We start from the raw sequence: 19,952 nt of genomic DNA, 5'->3' as shown, positions 1-19,952 counted from the left end.
CTACATTTTTTTAGTCTCAAAACTAAGTGTTGTGATCTTTCTTTTATGTATTGCGTTATGACGTTTTGTGAAAAATATGTACGTGATAGAGAAAAATGGATATCGTTTTCCAATTCAGCGTGTAGGAATTACGCTGTAGAACATGTAAAAATATCAAGACAATAAAACCATCGCAGGCCTGTGTTATTAGACAACGCATGGAGACTTGGTATGTTCGCTGTAGACATGTAGGAACACGGTATAGCTTTTTATGTCAAATCAACTATCACATACCATTGAATTATTATGTCTTTTTCATCAAGTAAAAGAAAGTCATACAAACAAAATAAAGAAGTGGTCTATACCAGATATTAGACCATGGAAAAAATATTTAAAGTCATCAGAAGTGTGCATCTCTTACTTATAATAATATCTGATACATCATAAACCTTGATACATCATTCTGTATCTGTTTCATATACTCCTGTACATTCAGGGTTACCGGAAGTGTATTGTTAATTCACCAATTAAATAGATCAGTAAGCATTATAAGGTTAAAGAAATGAAACCACATAGAAAATATATATATACAATAAAACAAAAATGTGATGAGTAAAAACCGTTGTTTATCTTGTATCGCTCTATTAGAATGCTTTCAACGGTTGAGTAAATCAAAAGCAGGTGATCTACTTAGGGTAGATGGACATACTTAGGACTTGAAAGCTTGGTACGCTCTGTTGTTGGTGGGCTCAAACAGAGCAAACATAAGCTGTTGTTCACGAAAGGAAAAATAAACACGTGTATTTCTCGTATAGAAATAACACGATTTGACACTTTGTAAGTAATAAGTCAATTACATAAAGTATTTTAATGACGAGCGTGACAGTGAGTTGACCAACTCCTACTTCAAACTTCTGACTAGTGACTCCAGGACTCTAGGTAATATAGTGACACTCTTCACCCAACAACTTGAAATGATAATAAATGTCAATCAGCAACTTAATCAAACGTTTCGTCAGTGATGTAATGACATTTGAAATACCACGAAGTATGTCTGTCTCACTCTGATCAGTGACATTTTCCTTATGAATGAACTCTGTATAAAGTTGTGGCTTTACATCTCACTGTAACATGGTATCACATCTTTATGTGGTACAAGAGAAACCTGTCCTTCATTAAAGCATTTAGCACTTGTCACTTAAAATCTGAGTAAATACACCTTAACCAGATCAATCTAATCCAAGAGAAAACAGCCACTTCTTACAAGACTATTATATAATGCACCTGTTACTTAAAATCTGAGTAAATACACTTTAACCAGATCAATCTAATCCAAGAGAAAACAGCTTCTTCCTACAAGAATATTACATAGTACACCTGTCTGAGACAACATGCTTTATGCAGATCAATGTAATCCATATGGAAACAATCTTTTCTTACCGATGTATTACATAGTACACCTATTATATAAGATTTGAGAAAACATGCTTTATTCAGTTAATTTTAATCCAGGGAAAAAACAGTCTTTTGTTATTAAAATACTGTTACCTTTTATTTCTCTTAAGGTTTAGAGATATGTTTCATTCAGATCATTCTAGTCAAGGAATATATTTTTTTGTTTAAATAATTCAAGTAATTCCGGTGTCAGATTAGTTCTGAGAGAATACCTGTTAATCCAGGTCATTCTTATCTTGATATAGTCATTGAAAATATTTCTATCCAAATAGTGTATATTTATTACGTGTTACCTTCTCTCCAAAACAACTTAATTATCAGTCTTTTGTAGTAATTATTGTCCTCTGTAACTGTAATTGACTGGTTTTGTTTAATACATATATAATAAAGTTTCTATTTTTTGTTTATTTTATATTTAACGTTTCTTTAACGTTATTCATGTGTTTAATATAATTTGATTTTTGTTTTTTCGACATAGTGTTAACGTGTTTTTGACACTGAGTTTAATCACAATGCTTGGAAATTAATAAAAATATCTGTTTTTATGTTTGGAAGATAACAAGCTAAAAATTTAAGATTGAGTATTTCTGTGAAACAACTTCATTTATTTTCAAATGAAAGCCTTTCACTGAGGAATAAAAACAATTTATAATCCTCTACTCTGTCAGCAAGCATGTTTAATATACACAAATGTATCAGTTCTGGCTTTGAATTTGATTTAATCAAGTCTCTTCTCTAAATACCCCGCGTTTGAGAGTATATGCAGTTCCTCCATTGGCTACCAGAGTCCCAAGATGATTAATGCCCTATATAATTTTTCTCACGGTTTAGACTGTCATCCATCATCTAGTTCTCCCCATCCCTTTTCACATTCGAAGATTGTAAAGAACTGATTGTACATCTTTTATGGAAAGCTGTTATTAATGTTCATTGCAGATTTTAACGTCCGTCCTTTTTAACAAAAACGCTTGTATTTTGGAACAATCAGCAAGTGTGTTATCTATTTTATAACATAAAAGAATTAGTACAAATAATGAACACATCTTAAGGAATAACCGCTCTTGTCTTCGAGAAATGACAGTTGATTTGTTTTGTAAGTCAACAAATTAAAGGATTCACTATAATCATTGCTTGAGTGAGTTCACGTAGGATAAAAAAAAAAAAAGAGAATGAAAATTGATAATATGGGTGTATATTTCATTCCTCTATTCAGTTAGACAAAGGTAGAATTATTGGATAATTACGAGTCTTTTCTGATAGTATAATAACTAAATCGTACAAAAGAAATTCGTACAAATTAGGTTATCCAGTTAGTCAATAAATATAAAGTTTATTTAAAATCGTTTCACATATCTGCTTCGGTATTAGGTTACAAGGAAAGCACGTGTTTGGCGGAATTGCAGAATGCATTTACATATAAATATACCATGCATATATTAATGATGCTAGCCAAGAGAAGATCATTAAATAAGTAAATATTGTGGCAATTTTTGAACACTTGACCGTCACTCCAATCTTGGTGAAAATTGTTCCAATTTTATAAATAGAAAATAGCAAAGCATGAAGCGTGATATAATGGTTAGCGTATCGAAATGGGATTCCAATGGTCTAGAATTCGAGAGTTTTGGCTGTGCATGTGTGTGTGTTATAAGAGTGACAGTTGATCCACTATTCGGTTAAGAATACCCGCTTTAGGCGGCGAATGCTGCCTCCCCTCTGGTCCACTGTTCAAAATTAGGGCCGATTGAATACAAGTGTTTCCGACCTGGTCGTTTATTCCCTTTTATACATAAGGGGTCGTTCAAGTAGAAAAGAGGATACTTTGTTAACTCACATTAATGAATATGTGTGTAATTATACTGAGTGGACTTTATTCGTGTATTGATACACTAGAAGAATGAATGTTAGTGAAAAACCTAGTTTAACGAAAAAAAAAACGACCAGCAATATCTTATGCTTTATCCTGTCTGTATAACAATGGCAAATTGGAGCTGTGGCACTTCTATATGTTCCCGTAACACTTAATTTTTACTATTTTCTGTTTTCAACCTAAACGGACCCTTACGCGACACGTGATTTAAACAGCCAGATCGGAGCCTTTTACGATTCAGACACAGTCATCCCTGCTTTAGAACTACTGATCAGAGGGAAGACCTCTAGGTCATCCCCGACCCGACAAATTACAGCCACCATGTACTGACATCATGTCTGGATATATCAATTATAAGAAATGTCTGGTAGTATTAATACTATGTAGTAAATTTTAATTAAAGATAGTTTTAAGATTTTGATGTTACCAAAGCTGACCCTAAGCTTGATAAATCCTTATAATTCCATTTCGAAATATCTTAAATTACTGAGTGTTGATATTCCGAATAAATATAGTAAATACAAAAAGTACTTATCCTATTGCAATCTGATTTATAAAAATAGAAGTAGGTAAGTTAGTCTCATATTAACAGCAGATAGAAAGATTTAACTGATACTGATGACGTGAAAGGTGAAAATTGTTTGTCAGGACAAGAATGGAATGAATGAATAATAAATTTAAAAAACTCGTTATGTATCTGTCTATTCCACATCCGAAAATAGGCAATATAGAGCCTACATTTTACACAAAGAATTTTAACTTTATTCAACATTGGAAAGCAGTAGCATGTAGGCACTGTATACCAACTTCACAGCAAAAGGCACTAAACGTTCTGATTTTGCTGAATAAATCAAAACTCAAACATAACTACACAAAGACTATTACTGGACTTGTAATCACATGAAACATCTTTTCTTTAGTTCTCACCAACCAAAAACTAACTGATAACAAAAAGGCACCATTCTGTATTCCCATGGAAATATCGATTCCAAAACCCAAAGGTCAATTCCAAATCAAGATGCTAAAGGTCATCCAATCCAATGAAAACACAACGAAGGTCTAAATTTGGTAGTAACTAGAAAACTTCTTAAAGTACTGATTTAAGGCGTGAACTTCTACAGACAATCGAAGTCTAAAAATATAAATTAATCTTGAATATTAGAGAAATGAAGTTATAGGAGAGTAGGCATGATATTTAGAATATCATATCTACTTCTTCAATATCAACTGGTTAGGCCGATAATTTTTGTTTCACAATTTTCTCCAAAGCTAAACAAAGGATTATATGCTCATAGCCGTCCCTAATATTAAATTAACAGTCTAGAACGAAGGCAGTTAGTGAACAGTACCACCGCCGCCAGCTCTTTATTGTCTAACCGAAGAGTAAGATTTGACTGTCACTTTTATAGCACGCGAACATGGTCCGAAAGTGTAGAGTGCATTCTTGCAGCAATAGGCTGCGAACCATAAATCCTATAATTTCACAGTCCGAAACGCTAACCACTAGGCCACAGCCAGCCCATAAGACGGATAACACTAATAGATTTTCATGATATTCTAAATACAGTAATAGGCCTAATATTTTTACTTAATCTAAGTGTTCGTGTAGCCGATCTTCGTTATGAAGTTACTTTATAGTATGTATTGTATGTTCTGTATTATAACGGTGAATTTTATCAATATCACTAGATGAATTGCTTTAGTGCTTTACTACATAGACGGTTAAAAATAGTTTATAGCTGTCCATAATAATTCTATTATAAAACTGACAATGATTATTTTACATTATATTTCTAACACGTAGATGAACATAAAAAATTGGCAAACAGAAACTAACAGAGAAAAGAAAGCGTAACAAAAGTTTTTAAAACAGTTGTTGCGTATTTGCTTGTTTGTTAATTTCCGGTATAAATTCTATCCGAGGAACTTCAGCGATACAAGTCCTTTCTTGATTAAACCAGTTTATTTTTCCTGGATACAAGCTTTTAGTACACAGTAATTGCACAATCAATACGCCTCTCGTCACCTTTAACTTAAATATTTTTATAATATATGCTAAAAATATCACACACTTTACTTACCGCCACTACTGTTCGCTTCTTTAATTATCTATCTATATCTATCGCTGGCTTTCTTAGCCAGGCTTATATGCTAAAAAAGAGGGCGTCTAGCAAACACTCGGACATTCGCGGGGTCCTCCGATAATTCGAGAAACTCCAGCGCACATGCTCCCAGAGTCACGCGACTTCCGCTGTCGTAACACAATTATTTCGAAGTTTTTGTGTAGAAATTAAATAATCTTCTTAACCTTCCTTTTCTTCTATTTTGAAGAAAACTGTCACATAGTTTGTTAACGTATCTCAGAAGTACATTGTGGGCATAACGAATACGTTTTTATACCTCCTGTGACAGAGTTATAAATCTGGAATATAAACAATGTAGTTAACGATTCTTAGTTCAACATTTTAGGCCTTACTGAATAAGTTTAACGAAAGTGGAAAGAAAATTAATTTGGAAGAAGTTTCAATTAAAACACCTTTCTAGGCTGTTATTTATTGTAGTTGTTGAACTGTTGAAAAAAAAAGTAATTTTCACCCCAGAGAATCTCTCATATTGTTTTATTTGCTCAACGTTTCGCCTTTATCAGAAGCATACAATTTCTGTAGTGAGCTCTATCAAATATGATACAACAACTACGTTTCTCATGAAGGCATAGAGCCGAAACATTGAGCAAATGTAGTAAATTGTAAGATTCTCTGAAGTTGACTGTAGTTTTATTTATTCGTAATTATGTATACTATGATCCAGTAAATTAAAAAATAAACATGCAAATATCAAGGCTGTGAGGAATCTGTTATATTTCTGTCTACAAAACAGTTATTGTTTGTTTGTTTTTAATTATGCACAAAGCTACACAAGGGCTATCTGTGCTCTGCCCACCACGGGTATCGAAACCCGGTTTCTAGCGTTGTAAGTCCGCAGACATACCGCTGTGCCACTGGGGGACAAACAGTTATTATAATGAGAGCTTATATTAGGCATATACATCCTATAAAAACGCGTATGTTTAATTTTGTTCTATTTAGTAATTAGTTGGTAAACATATCTTGAAACAGATGATATCAGAACAGTATTAAATGTTGTTAGCTTCTTTATTCAGTTTTATAATTTATTTTAAATATTTCCATTTTACTGGAACTTGACAGGTGATCGTGAGTGACTCCACTCTATTTGTTTTACTGTACTTTCATTATTTTTTCTTGAAGTTTTAAGAATTTAATGTTAAATCTTAATTGTAGCGTCTAAAGTTTTTAAAACTAAGGAGGAGGTAAATAGGATGAACTGCTCAACATTCTGCTGCATTTTCTCTCATCATATTAAAACGATACAATTTCCTTTAATATAACTATTCATTTAGCCACAAAATAAAGTAGAACTCACCGGATGTTCTAGAAAAAGGTTTCTTTCCTGAGAAGTATAATTAAGCGCAAACAAACGCGCCTCTTTAATTAAGACATGGAACAATGCAGCTTCGTTCGAGAACAATTAGAGCACAATTTTCTTTGTCATTTCCATACTTTTCCCGCTGTCTTTTTTTATTATTATTACTGATAATTTAATAACCTGATAATTAATGGTTTCGGCGTAATGGCAGCTCAAGGAAAATGCACAGATATAGTTCTGGTAAGCAACGAGCTTCTTTTCGAATCATTTATCCGTTACAGAGTGGATCTGTCCTGGTTTGATGGTTATCGATTGATATCTGTTAATTGCTCATTGTGTAAATGTGGAAAGCTGGCTAATGGCTGCACTGGCAGGTGCCGGTCTCCCAGTGTTATCGACAAGACCCACATGCATGGCGTTTAATATTAGCTGATTTGTGTTTTCTAAGCAAAACTTACCGTAATTGTCACAGTCCCTGAAAAAGGTAAGGTGTAACTAATTTTGAACCAAGAAATCAATAGCTATCGTCACTTACCACGTACCAATGCTATTTCGTTAGATCGTTAAGAACGTCTATTTAACTTGGCGCTCAAATACCATACATTTAAGAACTATAAACTCTACTTAACGTTTAGGTCTTGTTTTGTTTTTAAACAAAAAGATAACGCATTAAATATACTGTTTATCGTAAGCCTATCTTTATTGAGTTCAATAAAAAAAAATAGCCAACGATGACGATGGCGGTTCTTTGCTTCGTCAGCCACTATGTATATGTAACATATTTAATTAAACAACTCAAAGTGATATTGGGATATCATCACAATTTACGCATTGGTATAGTCTTACTTTCTGAATAACTTAACTGGAAGACCTAACTTAATCAAGTTCGGTGGATATTCATTAATTTACAAGTGAGTGGATATAATTAATGGCTACTGGCTAATATCAATAATCATCACTCACAAATAACACAATCTTACAGCTTCCGAGTCTTCTGAGTTATTCTGGCAAGCACAGTTATAAGAGTTGCATGAATGGAATTCATTGCAAGGTCCACTAATTTAGTAAACTGGTATACTAATGTGGTTCGCAAGCATACCATATGTTTTCTAACTTATTTTGATGTAAATTTTTCAAAAATATTCATTTATTCTAGGTTTATGCAGTTTTTGCACAGCACGTTGTCAAGAAAGTTGTTGATTTCATTGTCCTTCCCTTGCAGATAATATCCGGTCTACCCATGGGAAGTATAGCTGTAAAGATGCATCTTGTGCGTGAAGGTCGACAGCAGCGCCCTCCAATGATTGAATGGGAATAACAAAACACGTGTGGCTCTGGGTAAGTTTGATGTTGACAATTTTACGCGTGAAAGTAAGATTTAGACTGCCTGAAACATCAACTAGCCCGAGTTGGTCAGTTTGGAAACAAGTATTGAGGAAGTAGAGCCAGTCTGATCATTTCACAACTCTAGTTCAACGAAAGTACGCACATTGTGTTTGCGATATTTATCTATCAGCACAGATTCTGTTAGTCTTAGCAGAACTCAGTATTATTTCTCAATCTATATTGCCAGAATTACCGTTATATAGTGGACCTACCTAATTTACTTTTTTGGGGAATCAGTTTACCAGTAAATACCACACTATCAACAACTTGGATAAGAAAAATAGCACAATTTTATTAATCCAGTAGTTAAGCCCAACGAACACAAACGTGTTTATTAATTCAACATCTAAACCTAGTACAGGAGCGACATGGTATGGCCTGGCGGTTAGGGTACTCGACCTGCTATCTGCAAGTGTCGGGTTCGAATCCCTTCACCGAATATGCTCGCCATTTCAGCAATGAGGGCATTATAATGTAATGATCAATCCAATTTTTCTTTTATTAAAGAGTAGTCTGAGAGTTAACAGTGGGTGGTATTGACTAACTGCCTTCCCTCTTATCTATCACTGCAAAATTTTGAAGAGCTAGCACAGATAGCCCTCAAGTAACTTTGCGCGAAATTCAATAAACAAAGAAACCGAGTACACATGCAACAGTCTAGTACTTTTATAGTTGACGTCAGTGGATAATTATTACCGTACTCACTTGATCATCACCAGTTCAAGAATTAAATAATCAACATCCAATGGATAATCATCAATTTACCAATTCAACAGCAAAATTAAGTGGATATTCAGTAGTCCAGGAATTAATCAGTAAAGTTCAGTAGACATTCCTTAGTCTATTAGCTAAGAGCTAAGGTCAGTGAATATTTATCAGTCATTTAATTAAAGAATTAAATCCACTGCATTTTTATTCATCACTCCAGCAATTAAATAGCCAAGTCCACTGTATAGTTACCAGTTTATTAATCAAACAACTCCCTCAATAAAGGTATACTTGGTGCTTCTTGAATCATTCTTTGATATCCTAATTCAGAAGTTCCTATTAAATCCTCTTCAAATACAGCTTCAAAATCTGTCATTGTTAGAAGGATATTTAAATTTTATATTTGTATTTATGATAAAGTTATTAAGGCTGTCTGCAGCAGTCCCTAATTTTGAACTACTGACCAGAGGGAAGGCAACCAGTCAACAGCCTATACCAACCACCATTCACGCTAAGAAATTGACTGTCACTCTTATAATACACCAATAGCTTAAACTACAGGGAATATTGTATAGCATTGCACGGATTCGAACGCAGCTTGCCAGCTCCGAAATCCACAGCTTTACCACAGGGCCAACCTGTACCCACGAAAATATTTAAAAACTACACTGAACAATTACGACTACCGAGTGATAATTAGTTTATAAAAACAAAGTAGTAATAAAGCTATTAACCATTAATTATGGTGATTGTCTATCTCCAAAATGTACACAGTCGTAATTTTGCAGCCAATGTTTGGTTTGGTTGCTATTCGGCACAAAGCTACACAATTATCTATTTGTGCTCTTCTCAGCACGGATATCGAAACCCAATGTTTGGTTTGGTTGCTATTCGGCACAAAGCTACACAATTATCTATTTGTGCTCTTCTCAGCACGGATATCGAGACCCAATGTTTGGTTTGGTTGCTATTCGGCACAAAGCTACACAATTATCTATTTGTGCTCTTCTCAGCACGGATATCGAAACCCAATGTTTGGTTTGGTTGCTATTCGGCACAAAGCTACACAATTATCTATTTGTGCTCTTCTCAGCACGGATATCGAAACCCAATGTTTTTGAGTTGTAAGCATGCAGAGTTACCGCTGAGTAACTGTGTGGGGGTGGGAGAGGGGGCTAGCCATGGTAACGAAAAGTCTTTATTGTTCTTCCACGATTCCTCTTCCCACCAAACATGCTCGCCCTTTCAGCCGTGGGGGCGTCATAATGTGACGATCAATCCCACTATTGGTTGGTAAAAGAGAAGCCCAAGAGTTAGCGGTGGTGGTGATGACTAGCTGCTTTCTCTCTAGTCTTACACTGCTAATACGCTTAGCGCAAATAGCCCTCGTTTAGCTTTGCGCGAAATTTAAAACAAACCATACGCATCCTTGGCATAGTTTGCACAGCTCGCAGGTAGAGTTCTTCAAAAAAGTTTATATTCAAGATGGAGTTCTTTTTTATATGTTTATGTTGCTTACACATTCGATGATATTTATATGTTTATGTTGCTTACACATTCGATGATACTTCAGTTAACTCTCTTGATACAATTTCCCATCTTTGGAGATGACTTCTTACCGAGTTAAGAAATCTTTGGACTCGCTATAAATTAGCGTGAGGCTTGGTTTCACCAATTTGTAGATAAGTTTCTAATCATGAAGGGACAGCTGTATTCATCTCAACTGATCTTTGCCTTTTATGTCCATTTTGTCCACCACTGTGATCTAATTTATTGTCTGCAGATTCTATGAAATTCTTTTACATGCCATGAACACGTCATCTTTGGTCGAGTATAGAATACAATACCTTTTTTTGACATTAATAACATCGTCATTTTCCATTTTATAGTCTCCAGTGGAAGGATGCACGATTTGTCCGTATTTTATGTTGATCCGACGTTCTTTTGATACTTTAGGAGATGTTTATTAACATTAGCTGTCCTAACGATTCCGCTTTAACATCCTGAATAGACCAATTCTTCTAGTTTGATTCTGTTGAATGTGCATGTCGTCATCTTAAAATATAGTATACATGGGCGTCTGCAGAAAGTTTTCCAGGAAGGGAGCAAACTGGTGTGAAATTGTGAAGTGAATAAAAAAATTCATATATGTATACTAAATAAATTATGTTTCTCATTTTCCGGGGTGGAGGTGGCAAGTGTCTCTTACCCTCCCCCCTGCGGACACCCAAGATAGTATCTTGAAATACTCTTAATGGGAGCGTATCCACATTAGTTCTCTAATCATTGTAGAAACATTGTACAAACAAAATATTGCTCTAAGGCTGTACCCTCATATTGGTTACTATCTGCATTGGTACTAAAGTCCTTGGTGGAAATTAATATCCAAATCCATTCTTTCCGTATCAGTATTATGGAAAAAAATGATCAATCAGAATCAACTTCACCGCAAAACGTGTGTGCAATTTTAAAAGTTGTGATTAACATGTTTTGTAAGGATTAGTCTTCATTTACACGATTCCTTGGCACGTGATCAATTCATATACTTTAATAAGCCAACCGCATTCGCTTTGTTTGTGTACACTCTCCAACGCCACTAATTGAATGGTTCTTATATATTTGTAATTGGGTGAATTTCAGCCAGAACCCCACTCATTATTAACAAATACTTTTAGAGGCGGTACTGGATTTTTTTAGCGATCGGGCTGTTGAAACGGGTGCTGTGAAACCGTTAACCTCGTACACTATATGTATAATGGAATGCAAGAAAGGGGGAGTGGTGTGCTTTTGGCATGACAACCTTACGATAGAGCTTTTTTGCAATGGAAATTATGCTGCAGGAATATTGTCAAGATGCACGGTCGTCAAACAGAGTATCACTGAATGTGGCAAAATCGTTTTGATGTAACGTACTCAACTCTCTGTATATGTGGGCATTAGGTCAACAGTCATGCAAGCAGCTTATATTATTACTGTAGCTTTTGGTGAGGAAATATAAAGTGGAGAGGAAAAGGAAAATTAAAAAGAAGATCAAAGGTTTAATTGAACCTTTAAGTTTTTTCTTTTACTTTTCAAAAATTGTGAACATATAATGAAAAAATAATTATGCATGAATGAATGTATTATTTCGGATTTTGAATGTTAAGATATGTGGTCGTCTCCTACGGATTTTTCCGGTTATATTTATTTTGTCATATTCACCATCCTGTGCAGCTTTTGCCTGCTTTTAACTTAAAGTACAGCAGATGAAAAACAGCTGTTTGATTCGACGCACTGTGTACTTTTAGCTCCGCCCTCAGGCCACGAGCCCAACATTATAACCGATCACCTCAGCCAGCAAGGATCACTAGCTGTCAACCAGATGATTAATGGCATGAGCACACAAGATTCAAGTGTACATTGTTCTCTCGTGCGCTACCGATAATCCATCATTTTTGGGCTTGAATATTAAGTTCGCAAAAGATAAAACTGCAAATGTTGATATCACCGACAGAGGGCGACGGTGACATCTGGAAACTGACGAGCTTTTTGTTAAAAAAAGAAAAGTTTGGGAGCAGAACCTCTTATCGGGACTGTTATGATAAAAACTCTAAATGACAGATGTTTCGAAAATATGATTATGCTGATGTTTCTTCTTGTTTTTGGAAAATCCTTTAGGCATTACTAAAACATACCACCTACACAACATTTTTTTTAAGGCCGATTAATTTTAATACACCTAGACAGGCTGCTCGGTGGAGTAGGATAAATCAACTATATGAAAATGAATATAAATGGCCTGATTAGCAAATATCTATTCTTTTAAGACTGGCGAGCTCAAACTTTAATATTTATTTTTTTGACAAAGATATGACATCTAATCTGAAATACTTCTGTATTATTATAACACGAACGTTATTTCATTTTGGTTTATAACTTTTTTGACATAAAAAATTACAATTAAGTTAAAAAAAAGGCCATTGTCCACCGTTTTTGTAGTACATAATACCAACGTTTAATACAAAAACGGTGGGCAATGATCTTGTTACAATACAATACTAAAGGTTGGTACTACAAAAACGGTGGATAACAATGTAGATATAATGCTATAATACTGGATATTAACGTGTGATTATTGTATCTTAATAATTTACCTACTTCTGTTATAAAATAGTATGTGACAGCATATTGTGTATAGATTAATGTCCAATTCTAATGCATCAAAATTGTTACGGGTGTATTTAAACCACTGCACGCTTATGATGTCATATAAAAAAGTTACAGTATGGCATCGAATGCAGACCACTGTCTAATTATGTTGTAATACAGCAAACATACCCATGGTAAAACATGTACTTAGATCACTTCACACTTGTGATGTGACATAGAAGGCGTACACTGTCTACTTGATGACTCCCAGTTTAGACAACTATTTACACAACATTTGATTAACAACAAAACATATAAAATGAAAGTTACATAGCTCATCTTTGGGAACTTCTTGCGAGGTATATTGGGTGTTATAGAGGTTATTGATCAGCTGAAAATTATTTTAAACGCCCTGAAAAATATAATGGAAGAATACATACGTAACGAATTAAATTCTAAAGTAATCACTTGCATCCAAAATATGTGATAAAGAAGTTAGAGGGTGGAAGGGTTTGAAAGGAGCTCGTGGGTGGAAGGGATTGAAAGGGGAGTACAGTTAAGCCTAAACAAGCGTGAACATCATAGAGAGTAAACGTAAAGTTTATGTTAATCATTTATCACTGCTTTCCCCACTCATTTTCTGGCTTGACGAGGCCTCGCCTTTAGATATTTACACAACATTAAATGTGTGATATATCCTGAAGACACGTTAGCTAAGTTTGTCTCCGTGTTTTAGCATTAAATCTACCTGAGACATTATAACCAGAAACCGTCATGCAATGATTAATGGTTAATCTTCTCGTTCTTCCTACGGATTACAATCTCTGCCGTTTTGGATCTGCTTTTGTTTGAAAAGGGCTGCTTTGATAGATAAGTTTACAAACGAAATAGATAACTGTGCAGCTCTCTTGTCAACTAAATTGTCACGGGTCTTGTGAATATTCACGGGTTTACAGACAGATGAAGACCCAAAACTTAATCTAATTAAATCTTATAGTTATTGTTAGAATCATTTGCCCAGTTTTCGTAACTCAGTATCAAAGTTTAAGAGGATTATCGACGCTGTATTAAAGAAAGTGACAGTCAAAAGTCGATTAGCTTTTTCATCGCTTTAGGCACATTATACAGGGTAATTTAGAAGTATTTCAACAGTAGGTAGATAATTTAGAAATGTAGAAGTGTAGGGATTATTAAACATAGGCCTACCTGACGCCATTTAAGGTCATATCTTATATCAGAAATTTTATTGATATGCATCATATACCTAATATGTCGATTACCAAATGCTCCCCCTTCCATGCTTATGGAGTTGTGCTGCATAAAATCTAAATCCGACCATGGCAAAGGTATTTACAGAAACCTAGGTTTGAGCTTTAAGATCATAATTTTGTATAAGCAGGTTTTTACACATTTGAAGGGCACAAAATTTTAAAAAATATTAAAATAAAACACTGTTACATAAGGTAACACATAAGCGTTGTATTATAGCTGTTCCTCAATCATTTAAATAATGGCACAATATTTAAAGAATATTTTGAACATGGTCTTACCATATGTAGAATATCGTCAAAATATGAAGACTTCTGCCATTTTGTATGCCGAATGGTTCGAGATGAATGTTATCCTTCCCATTAGATTATGAGAAATATGTGCTAAAGATGCTCCTATACTATGTGTAGAGTTTGATAAATACTGTTAATAGCATAAAATACCCACGTTCCCTACGAGGTTCAAAGCCCTCTTCATGATTCACCAAAGCCCCAGTGTACCGATCAAGCTCCTTCATTGTCCCTAATTACTTCTATAACTACCGAGATGGTCTATACCCGAAAACAAACCACCTTAGGGCACCCACCTGTAGTACCTGAACACGTGTGCTACATTTGTTCACGCAAGTTTATGAGTAATGGTATGAAAACACTTTCAAACAATGCGATCCCGTGATCCCAAGGGAGAAGCATAACACAAAATTCGACGCCAGGTTTGAATTCAGCGACTCTGTAAACTTACTCCTAGACCTCCATAATGCCTGGGGACCTTTGGAAGATATTTAGTCCCCCTTAATAACTCCATCCCAAGTCTGCCTGCTATGTTTTATCCTGCTAGCTCCAAAACTGTAGGTGGAGTTCGCGGACAAACGAATAAATTCATGCACATCGTGAATAAATATGATATTACGATTTAACAAAACATTCTAACGTAACATAACAATAAAGGACAACAAGGGACCTTTTGGTCCATCCATACCATCCTATCTACAAAGTTAAACTAAACACTAAAAACTTAATGCCAGCTCTTGTCATTCAAATATTTATCAAGGTCTCCCTTAAACTCCCTTTAATTAACTGCATTCACCGCATCCGAAAACAATCCGTTCCAGAGGCCAAACACCCTTAGAAGAATGAAGCCATCTTAGCTGAATATGACTCCTACTCAGCCAAAATTTATACTTGTGTGCCCTAGTCTTACCATTTTCTCTATTAAAATATGAAGGAAAAAAAAACAGATGATGCATAAACACTATCAATTCTCTTAGTAATCTTAAACACCACAATCAGATTCCCTCTAACTCTTTTTTTTTCAAAAGAAAACACTTTCAGAGATCTTATCCTATCCTCGCATGACTACTTTTCTATCCCAGTTATCATCCTAGTAACTCTCCTCTGAGTCCTTTCCAACAATTCAATATCCTTTCTAAGGTAGGGAGTCCAAGACTGAACACAGTACTCCAAATGTGAACTAACCAATAACCTATAGAATGATATTATAACCTCTTTAGACTTGTATTCAGTATTTATGTAGATAAAACCTACAATACTATTTGTCCTACCACGCAGAACAGTAAATTACTTGGATGGCTTAAAAGGCTGATCAACCAGAATACCAAAATCTTTTTTCCATAATACTGTTAAAGTTATTCCCATCAAAATTATACTCATAATTCAAATTGTGATATCCCACATGCATTACCTTGCATTTATTATAATTAAAAGCCATCTGCCGTTTGTTTGCCCATCTTACCAAATAATCCAAATCCTTTTGTAAAGCAATAGCATCCTCATCATAGCCAGCAGTAGCCAAAACCTTAATGCCATCAGCGTACTTAAATAAACTATGGACCATTCCTTCATCTATGTCATTGATGTAAATCAAAAAGAGCGAAGGTCCTAACACTTAGTACTTAGGTATCCCACTCGGGACATTAATCCGATTCGACTGAATTCCATTTATAACAACCCTCCGTTTTCTTCCATCTAGCCAGTTTTCTATCCAATGAGCCAACCTATCCTCCATACACATAGAGATAACTTTTAAACAAGCCTTTTATGTGACACCTTGTCAAGTGCTTTCTGAAAATACAGATACACCAAGTCCACATCCAATACCTTCATCTACGTAAACAGTAACCTCTTCAAAGAATGTCAAAAGATTAGTAACGCAATATTTTCTTCTAGTTCAATCATGCTGACTACCCAACAAAATGTTAAACTTTGTTAAATAACTTTGCAAAGCATCTTTTATCAGATTTTCAACACTTAACCTACCACTGATGTAGGATTAATAGGCCTATCATTACTGGGACAATTGTTATTATCTCTCTTAAAAAAGAGGAGTAACATTAGCCAACTTCCAGTCTTTTGACACCTGCCCACTATTCATGGATTTAGAAAAAAAATAGTAGCAAGTAGTTCACATATCCAATCCTTAACCTCTTTCAAAACCCTCGGGTAAATATATTCCAGCCCTGGGACTTTATCATTCTTTAAAATTCCAAATTCCTTATTAACAAGCATAGAATTAATGTGATAAACTTGTTCAATCTTGTTTCCATCTAGCAACTGTTCAGCATGAAGAATTTTGGGTAAATCCTCATTCGTAAAAACTGAAGAAAAAGTTAAATTTAATAACTCAGATATCCAATAATTCTCAGGTATTAGACTCCCTGTATTATCAAATCCCTAAAAGGTTCTACTCCCATTCTGACATTTTGATTACCTTTAATGTATTTGGAGTTCTATGACGTATAGCTTAGCTCTTTTATGTTGTTCATTTCGCTTATTTTTATTGTTTTGTGACATATATATAAATTAGCTCTAAATATTTACATTTGTTTGTAGTTAAGCACAAAGCTACACAAAGGGCTATCTGTGCTCTGCCCACCACGGGTATCGAAACCCGGTTTCTAGCGTTGTAAGTCCGCATACATACCGCTGTGCTACTGGGGGCGAAATATTTACATATTAATTAAACTCAAGTGAAACTTAAAACTTATTTACTTTAAACTGATGTTATCGACCACCATCTCAAGTACTGGAATCTACTCGTTTTCTTATGATCCTGTTATAGTCTCTTTCAAGTTTTTGTTTAAGATCTAATGAAAGAAATAACATACTAGTCTGTAAGTTATTATTAATCGTAGGAATAAAATATGAACTATGGGATAGAAAACACAATGTTCTATTAGATTTCAACAGAAACAAAAGTACAAAATAACTCCTTGTAAGCCTACTTTTGATTTCAACTCTTAAAGGATTGTTTCTAGCACATGCGAAAATTTCGCTCAATTGGTGTTTTGTTCTTACTACTAAGAACCCTTTAATAAAACCCATTCTCTAAAATCTCATATTCAGAACATACATAATAAACAAAAGCTTACGAAATTTGAAAAGAGCGATGCAAGAAATAAATGTGTCAGTTTTACAAGAAGCATGGGGTGGTGTGCATAGTTTATGCTTGTGGTGTGATACAGTATAATTCTATTTCAACTCCGTCATGTGGTGCTGTCCAGTTTGACAGTCGAATGATGAATGCGAATGTGTAATTCACGCTTCTTTGTAATGTAAACTATACGCCTCAAACCGAATCAATCTTGTAGTCTGTGAGAATTGAAGATAAAGGGCAGCAGTCTTTGTGTCTATAACTAAAACACTGGAACTTTTCTATTATTGAAAAATCTCCAAAGTTTGATATCTTCAAGAAAGTTAGAAATTCTACACACACAAAAAAAAAACAAGTATTTCTTGTGTGTAAGATGTCAATGAAAATTCTGCTGAAAAAAAAAAACTTTGGCAAGAAACAAGAATGTTGTATTGCTGAACCAGACGTACAGACTTGTTATCGTGCACAATTATGTCAATAATGATGCAATGTCTTTTTGTTTACAGCTACACATTTTTAAATTATTAAAGTTATCAGTCATAAAAAAGAACCATTTCTATTCTAATATGACGATACTTAACATAATAAACTAGCCCTGTTTCAGATCTATCGCCAATTTTTCGATATTTCATATTTTATAAATGTTTGTTTAACCTTGATTTTTGTTATCCATAAATTTCATTTTCAACTAAGAACGAAAAAAAACTTCAGCAAAATTACCGCAGTTATCTCATTCAAAAAGAGCCTGGTGTAGACTTGGGGTTTGAGCCTTCTACTGGCAATATGTGAGACTCGGGATCGAAACCCGTTGCCAAATTATGTTTGCTCTTTCAGCCGTGGGCATGTTATAATGGGACGATCAATCCCACTATTTTTTGGTCAGGAGTAGCCTAATAGTTGGTGGCGGATTATTAATATCATTTGACGACATTGTTCTTGTCTTACCATAGTTGGAATAAACAAATTCTGATTTTCCTTTGTTATGTATACTTTAACGCACAGTAATATATTTCCAACAAATTTTTGAAGTTCACATTATCGAATGCATGATTTTCAATTGGTTTCGATTTAAAGAAATTCAAAATGAACAACATGGAGCTGTACCTAATTTCTCGTTTTCAACAAAAACTCTCAGCCAGATATCCAATCCCACTTTCGTGGCGCGTTTGACGGTAGTTGGAGTATAGTGTGGGCAGGAATAAGCATTGGTGAACCTTTTACATCTTGAAAAATAGTGTCCCTAATGTCTCGTGTTATAAGAATCATATCCTACGATGCTACTATATGCTGGTACAATTTCCTCCTACTTCTACTTGATAAATATTATTCCCGTCCCCATACTAAACTGATCCACATATACGCTTTGGAGAACAGTGGATTGATCGAACAGAGTATACTGTACGTTCAGGGGGTTCTTTTCTACTGAACATGTATACATATATTGAATTTCGTCGAGTAGATGTTAAAGATGCTCTGGAAACAGATCTTTCATGGGAGTTCACGAAGATAACTCAAAACCTTATCAACTGTAACTGTTGTTTGATGATCATGCTCCGTACTGCAAATAATGTTATGTCTACCAAATGTTCATTAAGAGTGGAAGCTCAATGACCAATCTCTTGCATTTCAGATTACATAACGGATTGTCTGATATGCATAAAATTTGCATCCAATTCAGCTGAGGGAACTGATTGACATTATTATAAAAGTGTTTTGACGTGTTATAGATTAAACGTCGTACATTTTAAAAATCTTTTGATTATTTAGTGCAGTGAATGAAGAAGCAATGAGCTTCATAATATTGCATCAATATCAGTAAAGCTATTGTAGTTAAGCTGGTATTATTCTAATAACGTGGTACAAACACAGATCAAATTACTTTGAACTATAGTATCTTAACAATATAACATGAACTAGGTGTGTCTGGATCAGACTGAATAGAATATGTATTATAATAATACAGGTGTGGTCAGGACACAACGTATTGGTTTGGTATAATAATTCAGTGTCAACACAAATGTGGTCTGGGGAAATTTTATTGATTTAGTATTTATAATAATTATGTAGCACCATCAGAAGTGTGGCCAGGACATAGTTGATTGATATAGTATATATAACAATTATGTAGCACCAACAGAAGTTTGGCCAGGGCAGATTTGATTGATATAGTATATATAACAATTATGTAGCACCAACAGAAGTTTGGCCAGGGCAGATTTGATTGATATAGTATATATAATAATTATGTAGCACCAAAAGAAGTTTCGCCAGGGCAGATTTGATTGATATAGTATATATAATAATTATGTAGCACCAAAAGAAG

At 34.6% G+C, this 19,952-nt stretch overlaps 1 long non-coding RNA gene across 2 annotated transcripts in view; it reads left to right on the top strand.

Annotated features, from left to right (window-relative positions):
* LOC111085135 overlaps positions 1-19,952 on the top strand; it is a 97,541-nt gene that overhangs the window by 44,620 nt on the left and 32,969 nt on the right. Inside the window, exons 1-2 of one of the 2 annotated variants that reach the window (XR_002609980.1) lie at positions 7,123-7,232; positions 7,971-8,086. This is a non-coding gene — a long non-coding RNA (uncharacterized LOC111085135). Of the gene's footprint in view, positions 1-7,122; positions 7,233-7,970; positions 8,087-19,952 lie in introns of those variants that run through there. The other variant, XR_002609979.1, reaches the window with a different exon arrangement.

This window comes from Limulus polyphemus, unplaced genomic scaffold (genome assembly GCF_000517525.1).
Source record: "Limulus polyphemus unplaced genomic scaffold, Limulus_polyphemus-2.1.2 Scaffold250, whole genome shotgun sequence".
Classification (NCBI taxonomy): Eukaryota; Metazoa; Arthropoda; class Merostomata; order Xiphosura; family Limulidae; genus Limulus; species Limulus polyphemus.
The sequence above is the reverse complement of the archived record's forward strand: the minus strand, read 5'-3'. Positions and strand labels throughout refer to the sequence as shown.